Source organism: Anomalospiza imberbis, chromosome 11 (assembly GCF_031753505.1).
Source record: "Anomalospiza imberbis isolate Cuckoo-Finch-1a 21T00152 chromosome 11, ASM3175350v1, whole genome shotgun sequence".
In the NCBI taxonomy this organism is placed as follows: Eukaryota; Metazoa; Chordata; class Aves; order Passeriformes; family Viduidae; genus Anomalospiza; species Anomalospiza imberbis.
Window position 1 is genome coordinate 17,672,708 of NC_089691.1, and position 13,601 is coordinate 17,686,308.

At 37.8% G+C, this 13,601-nt stretch overlaps 1 protein-coding gene and 1 long non-coding RNA gene across 5 annotated transcripts in view; both read right to left on the reverse strand.

Moving 5' to 3' along the window:
* Positions 1 to 13,601, reverse strand: part of SUCLG2 (succinate-CoA ligase GDP-forming subunit beta) — a 113,042-nt gene that overhangs the window by 95,561 nt on the left and 3,880 nt on the right. The window lies entirely within an intron of this gene.
* Positions 6,328 to 13,543, reverse strand: LOC137480837 (uncharacterized). The gene is made up of 3 exons (XR_011003126.1): positions 13,529 to 13,543; positions 10,321 to 10,973; positions 6,328 to 10,211 (listed from the first exon to the last, which is right to left on the reverse strand). It is a non-coding gene; the product is annotated as an uncharacterized lncRNA (long non-coding RNA).

Genomic DNA, 13,601 nt, shown 5'->3' on the forward strand with positions numbered 1-13,601 from the left:
AAACTTTGTGTTTTGTATTGATGTACACACTGAAGATGCAGAGTGGATCTTATCTGAGACACAGATCTGCCTGGTAAATCAAAAGATGCTTATTTTCGAACCACAAATAAGGTTTAAGAATAAATCAGTTTGTGAAACTAAGAAAACATTACTAGCAGGGCAAAGAAAATAAAATGTTGTTATTTAAAATAATAAAGCTTTAAAGAGGAATTAAATTCATCCTAATAAGATATTTCTTAAGATTAAATTTCTAATGAAAATGCTTATCAAAGAGATTAGTACACTTAAATAGAGCTCCTCTACAACTGATAATATTTCCTGAGAGCCTGACAACAACATCAAAAATCCCAAAATTCAAGGAAGTGAAAGAAAAGGCCTCAACTGAGCAGTAACATGAAGTGAGATGAAGGCAGAATTATTTATTCAAGTACAACTTTCAAACCAGATTTTCTCCTGCTGGCTAGATTTATTTGGCATTTTCCAAAAGCACAAATTATTGGTTGGGTTTCACCTCTAATCTCTCTTCCCTCCTCCAGTCTCCAAGATTTTTGTTACCAGTCAGAATCACACTAATGTAGACCAAAAATATACATAGTGAAGAGGATTTAGAAAATTACTGTTACTGGGAATGGTGTATTTTGTTCTGAGCAAGCTTTCTGTCCAAAATTCCTTCTTTATATAAGCAGAGACCATATTTGGTCTCAGAGAACGATTAAATGAGTGGCACACACATGAAGAAATCAAATATTTCTTTTTGATCATCTTAACAAGGTCAGGTGTTGCAGAATTGTATCTGTGGTTTATTGACTTCTGCTAGAGAAAAAATTGATTCTTCATATAACCTTCATAACCTCTTATTTACCACCATTTTGTTTGGTGGGGTTTTTTTCTACAAAATGCTTAAGGCCCTGCACAAATAATATATTTGTATTTGCATTATTCTTCCACTATTCCATTTGCCAATTCTTTAGCTGTCCCATGAAAAGAAAAAAATGGTATTATTTAAATAACACGGGCTAAAAAACTAACAATTTTGTTAAAGAGTGGAACTAAAAGTACATCTTCTAGCAGAAATTTATTTCAATATAAACAAAAAAGAAACAAACCAAAAACAAAACACCAATCTCTCCCCCAAAACCCCCAAACAGATTTAGAAAACACTGCAACAGAGCCATCGTTGTTATATATGCAGCATTAAGTACTCTGATGTAAAACATCTTTCAGATGACCCAGGAGGTATCTTTTGAGTGCTTGCTTTTGGAAAAAGAAAACACACACACATAAAACCCGAAGAAACTGTCTTAACACGTTCAGCAAGAAGTTTGCAAGTTGCATGTTAACTACTTCAGCAAAATTCTGCTCAAAAGAAATGTTCCATATAAGCACCAAACAGGAGCAGCATCAGTAAACCCAAACTTCATCAGATTATGCCACCGATTCTTTCTTACCTGAACCTATATGCTCAGGATAAGGTTTTCTCATTCTTTGGCCTCCCTGGTAAAACACCCAAGGCTGACTTTTTAAAATAGAATACACAGAAAAGAAAGAATCACTTAAGTCTGTTCTTTAAGAAGTATATGAAAAAGCTGTCAAAAGGAATAACTGAAAGGTCAAGTCTGACCCACAACTGAAGATGCAAATTACACCCTCCATTACAACTGAGGCCTCATGGTCTTAAAAAAATCAAATTTTAAAAAATTTAGTGCCATTAATTCCCCATGGAACTACCTCGGCTAACCATCCACAACCAAATAGTTCACTTTTTCAAGTCCAGAATTCATGTGTAGACCATTTCCCTAAAAAGAGCCCTAAATATAAATATTTATTTTCTCTTGGTAAGGTTCTACTTTTGTAAAATGCCAAATGATTCTAGCTTGGGGAAGAGAATCCAGTATTAATCAACACTATTAAAGAAAACAAAACCACCACTAAGCAAATTTCTAGGATAATTGAACATCCCTTGACACACCTATGTAATTTGAGAAGCTCTACTGTTTTCATTAGCATAGCTTAATGCATTTTATTGCATGACTGTTAAAAGGAAGACACACTTTAACACCCAACATTCCCTTTTCTTTTACAGTATTAATGGAAGCCAATATTATTATCACAAAACAAAGATGGACTTTTAAAAGCACCTGGCAGTAAAGTTGGTCAAGTAAATGCCCAATTCTTTTTTCCCCCTCTGTTGCTCCACTGAAGCCAAGCAGCTGTAACTGTGCTCATTGATCCTGTGCCAGTATGAAACAGCTCTAGCAACACAAATTAGCTCTGCATAAATGCAAATGATATGTCAAATATATAAAGTATCAGGTTTTAAAAACTTGGACTTTGTTGTAATGGTTATATTGGAAATAAGTCAATTAGGAAGAAAGACTGGTGTTTTTGAGGAGGTGAGGAGATGTCTTCTGCATCTGAAATTAAAAGGAGATGTATTTAGTGTATATGATCAAAAATAAATGTCTGTCACCAAAAAAATCTATTTGCTTAGCCAACACATTCTACAGCATTCCAGTTTATTCAATTTGTGCACTCTGCCCTGTAATACAATTCCAAGCACATATGAAGGAAAGCAGATACACAAAGGTGACAGTAATGACAGAGCAGACCATTCATCAATGTGAGGCATAAACCTTTATTATATTTATTGACATACAGTCTCTGTAATTGACAAAGATGTAGAAGTTTCTCTCAAAAAGCAACCATCAGAAATAAACCGAACTGAATCCCCTCATAGAAACCACTGCAGGTATAGACACGTTTTATTAGGTCATGTATTTAAAATATACCACATAGGCAACTGAAAACAAACTAAAGCACTTATTTCAGTTTTCTGGCAGTGCCCACAAAATGAGTAAGTTAACCCTAGAAGAAACAAAAATTTAGCAGAATGGCACCACACTAAACAGAATTTTATCACAAATATAGCCATAAAATGCAAAAATATACTCTGTAGGAAAGCAAGTCTTTCAAGCAGAACATAAACTGGAAAGAGGTAAGGCTGATGGGCTTTAAGCTGCCCCATGAGCCACACCACACATCCCCTTCTCTCCAGAGATGGCCAACGCTGCAAACCTGGGGGCACATTATGGACAACAGGACAGAAAATGTCCTTCCCAACTAATGTCCTGCTGGCTGCCACAAACCAGCAATTTTCATCTTCCAAAGCAGGAGCTAGCATCCAGGTCATGCTGTTTAAAAGCCACAGAGGAAACCGTGTTCCCTCCCCATCCCAAAGTGCCTGCTTTAGCTGGGATGCCATATGGCAGCGAGGTCTCTTCGGTACCAGCAGAGTCCAGCAGCCTCATCCAACGCTGAGCATTATGACCAAAGCCTCAATCTAGACTTCTGGGATATATTTATGAGGGATAAAATTGATTCTGTGAGCTAGTTTAGGAAGAAGTCTTGAATATTTCCCTGACAAAAAACAGTTTCCATACTTTTGTTCACAGCGGTCAAGAATTGCTTATTTTTTAGTCTGTATCAAGGCATCATAAGCAGACCAGGCCTTAAACAAAAGCATTTAGTTTTAAAATCTACAGGTACACCTGAATACCTTTTAACATTCCATTACTTATTCCTACAAATGGGAATTAGTTTTAACTGACTTAAAACCAACACACAAGCTCAAGTTATCAGCTACAGACCTTTGAGTTCCATATTTATTCCTGAAAATACAGCACACAAAATATCTTGAGCAGTAAAATACACAGCAAAAAAATACCTATCACATTTCCCAGTTTTCTAAAGGCTAAGGCATTTTGATCAATAAACTGCAGGATAATTTATTGTTTTATACCAATAAACCATATACTCACTTTTCAGAACGAGTGAGATCTGTCCATGCAACAAAGGTTTATGAAACCTAACTTCAAATAAAATGAAAAACACACATGAAGTATGGCCCTACCTTTTTATTTAGTAAATCTGGACTGCCTGTTCTGGTGGATAATGGCTACTATTCCTAACATCTATGACTCTGGCCTGTGTTAAATAACTAATTGGTTGTCTCATATACTCACAAAATACAGAAAAAAGAAATGGGAGCTTGTTTATAAAAGGAGCTCACAGTTACTATAATTATTAGGATTGCTATTGTTAAATTGTATAAAAAACTGGACTCAAACAGTTGAGAGGGTGGCCAAGAGCTTGGAAAACATAAATTTTAAGTATTCCAAGTTTAACAACTTCAGAGGAGTGAAACAGGTCACCACCTCTGCTCAGAAGCTCTCCTTCCTGAAAATGAGATTGCACTGCCTGCTGCAAACTAAGCCTGGGGAATACAGTATGAAATCACCTGCTCAAGAGCTTTTCTCCTTCCGAAGCAATTGCTCACATGCACTGCAATTCACTATCCAGAACAGCAACACCCAGAAGAACTTCAGAAATCTAGTTTGAAAACATCACAGGATTGTTTTTATTACTCTATTAGGTGTTTGTGTCACCATTTAGTTCTAGTCGATGCAATCAAAACAAGTGCTTAGTTAAATCTTGCCCTGAATACTTTCCCACAGTTCAAGGACAAGCCAATTTCTCTTGTCACACATTGCAAGATCCTTTTTAAGAGGAGCTGCTGCAAAGCAGAGAGAGGAATCAGAGTGCATCACAGCAGGAAAAAAAAAGATGGTGACAAACATGAAAGAAACAAAGAGAACAGCTTTGTTAAATTAGTAACATGTCAATTTTAGAGAAGGAATCTATTTTAACTGAAAAGCTAAAGAAGGTATGTTTAGGGATCTCATCCTTTTTAGTCAGGAGAAACTACTTTTCTCTCACCACCAGGCAGCACTGATTATTCTAACACAACCCAATAAAGTAAAGATTATCAACCACAGATTACCTACCTGTAGGTAACAAAACACACTAAACTAATTGATGCCAGCTGACATCCCTCATCTGTTGAAAAACAGGCAGTCACCAATTACTAACAGAACAATAATTTGTTTGTTTAATGAATATGCTAATTTACTGAGCTCTCGTTAGACAGATACACAGGCAATATTGATGAGTTCCATAAGGCATTATAAAGTATGGCTGAATTATTTCAAAACAAATTAAAGCAGAAAATACTGTACACTGTTTAATGGAATAATAAAAGCCTAGTAGCAAGTGAATCCTCTGGGTGAGCCCTCTGAAAAAGGCCCAAGCTCTCAGAAGTGCATGGACCTAAACACCTACTGCTACTGATGCCTTGTTGGGACTACCTAAAACCAGACAGAATTAAGAGAATAAAAAGCTTTTATATTTATTGAAGGGCCTTCAGGTGCATTTCAGGCAGATGAAGCCTCTCCAGGGATCACACCCAAATTGGATGATGGGTCACAGGTTTTCAAACTTCTATAACTTTGGTCCATTTGCACACTGGGGGTTAATCTTCAAATTACAGCTTCAGGTAATGAAGTCCTTTACCCCAAGTTTGCTTCCCCCACAACTGACTTTTGTTTCCATCTCCCGGGGCCTGAGACAGTGAGGTGTCCTTGATTCCCAGGCCTGGAGAGGAATTGCTTTGTCTGACCAAAATGGGAGAACAGTATCTAACGCTCTATACGGAGTTTAGAGTCATACTCTAAAGAACTGCAGGATTACAAATACATGAAAAACATAAAAGCTAAAATCCTAAGGCATGACTACACCTGGGAATTCACCCCCAGGGATTTGGATACTCCTGGACACAGGTGAGAGACTGTGCCCACCTAGTGTGCAATGCCAGAGCTCCCCAAACCCTTGCACAGGCTCATGCTGAACAAGGAGAGGAACTGTCCAGGGGATGCACTGAGCCCCCCAGGGCTGTGAGCTGGGGATGAGCAAACTTGGGGTAAATGACTTCATTACATGAAGCTGTAATTGGAAGATTAACCCCCAATATGCAAATGGACCAAACTTATAAAAGTGTGAAAACCCATCATCCCTGTTTGGGTGTGGTCCCTGGAAAGGCTTCATCTGCCTGAAATGTACCTGAAGGCCCTTCAATAAATACAACAGCTTTTTATTCTCTTAATTCTGTCTGGTTTTAGGTAGTCCCAACAAGGCATCAGTAGCAGTAGATGTTTACGTCTCCCAGCAGGGACACTGGAGAACTTTGATTTTCCACACAACCACTCGCAGTACCTCTGTTACTAATAAATCCTAAGTAAAAGCTGGTTCATCTGCTTTTAGTGCAGTGCAACACAAAAGCAGTGATTAAATTTTCAATTCATAGTTCATTTTGCTTGTGTTGGGGCTGCATCTAGTTTCTCTTTTTCTCTCTTAATAATTTTAAGTTCCTAAATTAAGGAGGAAATATAAATTGGTTTCTCACTCAAGAAAGGAATCACTACAAGCCGTATCTGTCAATTTGTAATCATTTATTTATATACAATTTAAATGAGAGACAATATTAAGTTTTCCTTCAAATTTCAGTTTTACCAAAGGAGTTTTATTTCAGTAATACCACAGAAATGAACAGAAATTGCTATCAAATAAACACCTATAAAATATACTCTACAGGAGATGGCCATATAAGCCACATTTCTGCTTTTTAAGAAGAAAATACAAAGTTAGACACAAGGGACTGCAGCAGGGAACACTTTTAGGCAGAGTAGGAAGGTCTGACATTTTTTTTGTAATACAAGACAGTTCAAAGTAGCAAGATCCTGCAGAAAGCAATTATAAAAAGAACAGTTTCAGCCTCAACCTGAACAGCCTACCCAGAATGTTAAAATTAACCTGGGAAAGTGAATGATTTAACTAAAGAAATAAGCCTACTGGATTTGACCCCAAAGTCAAGTCATGAATCAAACTCCCTCACTCTCCCCCGATTTGTTCACTGAAGTGGGAGAACCTTCCCAAAACTTGCTCACTAGCTGCACTGCCAACTTTCCAAGGTAATTGAATCTAAAAATACGTGGCTCTAGTAAAGTTTTTTCACATTAAAATTCTACCATTACTGGGGGGGGGTTTAAACATTTCATTCACTACCCACTACCTCAAAATCATTTCATTAATAAATATATGAAATATTCATGAGGATTTACCTCTTCCACTTTTAAAACAACATTCCCTTCCACTAAAAGATATATTAAACTGCAATGACATATTAATCAATGTTTATTAGGAAACATATAATGATACTTCAACATCCCTCTTTATTTTTGACTCAGTGCTTTCTTTCCTTCCTCAATGGTGGAATCCTTCAGCTGGGAAAGAAGAACATCAGAAGTGTGTCCATCAGTTCTGAAGTGGCTGGATACTGGGGAGGCTTTCTTTGTTTAATTTATCTCTTTCATTAAAGCACACCTAAATTTTTCCACAGTAGCTCTAACAGCAAACAGCACAATTTTGCTGTGCTTTACCAAATGTCACAGAAACAGGAAAGGATTAGAGAAGACAGCACCCATTTCTTTCACAATTCTGAAATTTATAATACAAAACCATATAGATTGGATTAAAAAAGCAGAACAGTATCTATTCATGAACCTTTCCATTTAAACAAAACCATAGCAATATGCACATAAAAACCACGAAGTTTTAGAAACATCTCAGTTATGTCTTGTCTATTTCACAGTATTGCAGATTAAACGGTAAGGATAGTAAATGTACTCAGGGTGGAAGTGGGACTGAAAATCCTGACTGCATTTGTAACAAAATGTAATGACTCCCTTTCCAGTTCTCCTGAATGTTCCTGCTCGCTGTCTACTGCAAGAAACCCTTTTACCTCAAGGGTTTCTGAACGCCTGCCCTACTATGTTCTTTTGACCTGATCTTGTTCCCCTCCCTGTCCTTCTAGAATCAGTCTGACTGCAAACTGATTGATCCCAGGCTTTACCTCTGCCCTCTCCTGGACACAAGTGTGGTGTGATGTTCTTCCACTGCAGGGCTCAGTCAGGTCATAAGCTCCAGAAAACACAAATGAAACTACACAATTCTCTTCCAATGTGCCTTTGTATCTTCTAATGTGCCTATATATGTACAAACTCAGCTTTCTGATTTAGCCTTCTCATGCAAGGAAGCAGACACAAGAATTAACTTGAAGCAAGTCCTTCACTCATTGCAGATTTAAAGTCTCCAGTAACGATTACACTTTATAGACTTATTTACAGCTTGCTTACACTCAGGGATTTTGACAGCTATTCTGTAAATACACTCTGCTACCCACTAAGCTCCATTGTAAACTACCAGGAACATGCACGGGATCACACTTGAGCTCCTTCTGTCATCCTTATTCTCCTTATCTCACAAAACCAGAATCTGAGCCCACATCCTCGTGCTCTACAAGGCAGATCCTAGCAGCCACCACCCGGATGATCCTTCTGGGTGTCTGCATGCATGGGTTTGTGAGGACTACAGTCCTCAAAAGTAGAAGAGGAGAGGGTGGGAAGACTGTTCTCTTGAATAGCAAGACCCTGACCTCTCTTCTCCATTTCCCATACCTTGTTCAGCAGCTGTTTCAGTCAGGCTGCTACAGACTGACCTCCAAATAAAGCAGAACATCACCAATCCCTGACAACTGCACCTGCTGCCCACCCAGGGGAGTATTCAGGACTCTATTTATATGCAGTCAGCAAAATAAAATTTCTGCAAATTAAGTGACAGCACCCTCATGACCCTGAGAAGTTCTGGGATGCATTTTGGTTGGGATGCAGTGTGGACAGGCGGCCTGAGCAGGGCTGAGCACACCCCAACCCATGAACCTTCACCTGAACAGTGAACAGCTGCTGTTAGCAGCTTCCAAAAACCCCGAAACAGAGCAGGTTCCTTATTCTGTGGGATTACATGAAAACTGTCTGGTCCAAACAACATGCAGAAGGTCACATCACAAACAGGATGTCACAAAAAAAGCTGGCTGCCCAAACACCAAGCTGCCAGTGCACTCAAAGAGCCAAACCATGCCCTCTGTCCTTACTGCAAAAATTGTTGGCAAAATCTTTTTCCTTGCACTTTTAAACCAGATTTCAGCCTAATAAAACAGTACTAAAATTTACTTATTGTACATCTACACATGCCCAAAGAGCAAGCATACCTACAGAAGCTTTACACCTCTTGAATTGATTTTCAGACCCTTTGCTTGGGCAAAGGAAGAACATGAAATCCCAGATTCAATTTCTGCTTTTGTCAATGTTCTTACCATCAGAAGTTCTGCTTTGCATTAGTAATTAATTTTAGTTAAATTATGTTCATTTTGCTTATTTTGTACTTCAAAGCTTTAAGAGAAGCATACTTTCCTGACCTAAAAAGTAAGGCTTTGAAGTATCTGATGAAAATAAACTCACTACCATACACAACTGCATAATCAGTTGCAGAAAATACTGTAACACATTCCCTGCCTTGGCAAATGAAAGAAGATTGTTGGTGATATGCACAACACATTCAAAAAGAGAAATAAGCCATCTTTTCCACATATTTTAAGTATCTTGAAGGGAAATGTTGTATTCTTGTTCTGATCATAAAAAAGTGTTTAATTCCCTAATTTTTTAAGATTAAAATGACATTTTTATGCAACTATGAAGAAATGCTTTAAATAGTAAACATAGCCAGGAAGAAATAATTCTAAAACTATTGTACCACCAAACATGAGACAAAGTAGCCACTATCAATTTTTTTCTTTCCTGCATGCAAATTCAACTTTCTAAACTGTGACCACACCCAAAGCATATTCAATAAGATTAAAAGAAATGTTTCTGCATTCATATCTCAAGTAATCATATCTATCAAAGAAGTGTTTCACGCCTACCATACCCTGGAAGAATGCTTTTTCAAGTGTTAGAAGTCAGTGATATTTTAAGAAAAACACCGATAAAATGCCAATTTAGACAGTTTGAGCTCCATTTTCCATCACAGAGAAGGAAATATGAAAAATAATGACAGTGTTTTTGTTCCAGTTCTTTAATATTGAAGTCAAATCATGATAATTTCCACGCTACCTAACTATGTCATCACAGAATATGACTTTGAGCACTAAGCAACATAACACTCCCAAGCAACAAAAATGCAAATGCCCATGGTACTAAAATAAAGAAATACAGAAAAGTATCTACTGAAACAGTTTCACTGCATGCCTAAGTCATATCTGGTTTATTAAACCAGTCCAGAATGGTCTATACCAATTTGTTTCCTGGAAGCAATAAGAAAAGGCTGGTAGTCATTTTTTGTTTCAGTCTGAACTGAAATCCTTTATTGTTAGCAAGTCTTGGTTTTAATTAGTCCATTTGACTTAGACTGACATGAAGCAAACTCTAAGAGACAAAGATAGAAGAGGCAGAGAGGCTTCAGCTACTTGGGCAGAGCTGGGGAGAAACCAGAAACTGCCCAGAATAATCAATCAAAGTCAATAGGAAGCCAAACATTAAGAATATTTTTCCTTCCTTTGTAGGTAATTTCTTTATTAATGTTTCTCCATTGTTTACACCTAATTATATAAATTCACTCTGCTGACATTGTCAAATCTCAAAGCAAGCTTAGGAAACTACAAGAAGCATCATCTCATCATCCTCAAGGACTTTGACCTAAAGCTGATTTCTACGTTTCTGACTGTATCAAGGGAAGGAAAGTTAAACTTTAATCCAGTGAAACAGCACTTCCAAGCCCAAAGGATGATGGCATTACTCCACTGGTTAAGGAAATTGGGATTGTGCCCAGCCTTGTTTCTTGTGTCTCACTGCAGCCCATGCCGCAATACCCAGAAAAAACCAACATTAGAAATTAACAACTGTTCTTCCCTCAGCTTCTGCCCAGAGGGAGCTGCCAGGGCCCTGACCAGTTCTTGTTCCCACATGTGAGGTTCAGCAGGGTCTCCCGTTGTCAGCTCCTCACACATCTGCATTTGGAAGTTATCAGAGCTCTCCAGAAACCTCCTGGAACTCTTGATACGTGTTCCCAGCTGTGCTGTCACTCCAGCAGGACCTGGGGGGAATGAAGTCCTCCATGAGGACAGGGCCTGCTGACTGAGGCTTCCTCAGGGCTCTGCAGCTTCATCTGGTCCTTGCTGATGCAGGTGCCTGCAGCAGAAATGCACAACAGCCCTGTCAGTATTGTTGGGGTGCCCACAAATCCTGACCCATGGGCTCTCAGCTGGGTCATCAACCCTCCCTAGATGGAGCTCCAGCACTCCAGCTGCTCTGGACTCATGTTCAATCATCTCACATCATGTTTAAAGCAAGCTCTAAATATCTGTTCGTCTACTTCCAAAATTTATGGCGTTACTTTAGACTATTTTAATCTGAGCCATTTAACTGAAAAACAAATCTAGACAAACTCTGCATGAAAGAATTCAATTAAATAGATTCACTGTTTCCAATGTGTTTGGAGTGACAGAATTGAAGACGAAAGAAAATTTAAGGGAAAATACATTTTTATGCCATCTTCAAACCTTAGCAAGTACTATCTTGACAATAAAAATGATATGGTTCCTTTTAATAGGCCTTTCATTTTTAATTATCATGAATAGCTCTATGTTTTCCCTATACCCATCAGTGTTATGTACAATTGGTACATAGAACTCCTCCAATAATTGGAATTTCCCTGACATTTTTATACCAATACTCCGTATGAACAAATCTGTCTTTTTTTTTTTTTTTTTTCACACAAGGTAGTAACTGCTTTCTTGGCTGATATGAAATTAGCAGATGTCAAATTAAACTGTCCTTTTGTCCACAGATCCTTCAGAGGAAGGTATCAAAAGATGATGAAGTATTCTGTTAGTAATCTGTGACTGGTTTTTAATTTGCAGTTTCATATTTTTCAGTCAAAAGCCTTAGACAAGCAGGCAAACCTACCCAACATGATCAAAACTCTGCTTAATTTTTCACTCCTCCTAACAATTCTTACAAAACTTTTGCATCTCATGAAGAATTTAGGTGGACAAGAGTTAAGACATCAAAGGTAAACTACAGTAGGAGTGATTCTCTCTCCTCCTGACACATCTGAGGCTGTTTCTTAGACTCCGACCCAACCCAGACTCTGATTCTACAAGACACAAATTAAAGACAAACAGGGTAGGCAGAAATTGATCTGTCACCAAGTACTACCCATGTGCAAGGTAAGTAAACACAAATGAATAATAATGTATCACAAAATATGCCTCAAAGCCTTTTCTTAAATGAAACACTCTTTGAGTTAAATACCCCAACCCACATTCAAGCCCAATGGGGTTGTGACCGCTTAGAGCTTTATGATTTTGGACTCAAAGCTTCTAAATGCTCAGATCATCACAGAATCAAAATAAAACTTAATTCAATTTTGGGATACAGACTCATAGTTTAGGGAAACCCATGAGAAATTAGAAAGAGACCAGAGAGAGGACAGGAAAAAACAAGCTCATGGGTAAATCTCCTCAAAGCAGCACCTTTTAAACAAAACAAAACTTGCATTTATTGAATATATTTGTGCTATCAGTACAAATTGTTGACTGAAGAATTAAAAAAGATGTTCCAACAAGTAAGTGGAAAAACAGCAAGTCTTTAAATTCCTTCACAGTTAACATTTAGCCGCTAATTATACAAAAACATCGCCATCAGCATAATAGCACGAACAAACTACAACACCAAACTAGGGTTTTAATTTTCATTACCACATTAAAGGATGGCTTCAGCTTGCAGTTCAGAATCTGTTTTAAATCTCACTTGTACAACAAAGAATTCAGCACCACCACAAAACTCCACTAATAAGGAACTTTTCACCATAGTCAGTCTTAACTCCTATTTGTTTCATACCCACTCCGGCTGTTTTCTAGTTGAAATAAAAATCAATAACCAGCTACTAATCATGGATCAATGTCTAATAACCAGTTCCAAAGCTACTGTCATATGCAGTTGGACAGGCAATATGACTTCTCTGTCCTGTGTTTTATTAAAGTGCTATGGAAGAAATAAGCTGAGTCACAGATAGTTAGAAACTGCTTTTAGAGTATTAGAGAAGGAAATTTTCTGGAGAAAATCCTCAGAGTATGTGGTCAAAGCTGTAGATGATAGTCACAGTCACAAATATGCAACCAAAAATTGGATTGGCCAAGGCAATAATGAGCTGAGCTACTCACTACAGGTGTGGCCAACAATAAAAATTATCAGTTGAGGTTAAAGCACTTTGGAACAAGTGAGTCCCCAAAACAGGGAGGGAGACAACCCTATCTTTATACATTAAATGAGGATATTGTCCATTTTTGTGAAAATGAACCTTCCAAACAAGAGAAAGGATAAAATAGCAGAGAAAGTAACTACTTCTGAGAAACAACTATACCCCAACTGTGTCTAAACCTTCATCTCATTTCTCTGTATTCCCAAAAGAACCTCAGCAGCTTCACACATTTCAGATAAAATCCCTGCTAGGAGCCATCAGCCAGATAGACCAAATGAAAGTTGACTTAAAAAAAAAAAAAACAAAACTACCACATATACTGACATTTCCAGAGAAAAACAGAAGGAAACAATCACTCAGATTACTGTAAAGAAAACACAGTTTGTCTATTGACACTTTATCTAGTTCCTCATGTGGCAGATCAATGAAAAAAACCTACTTGCTTTTATATAAAAAAAACTTCAACCAATCCTAAACATACCCAAGGAATATAAGGAGTCTCTGGGTAAACTGGTAGGGAGTTCAGCTGGAGGATCAAGAAGAAGGATTTATTG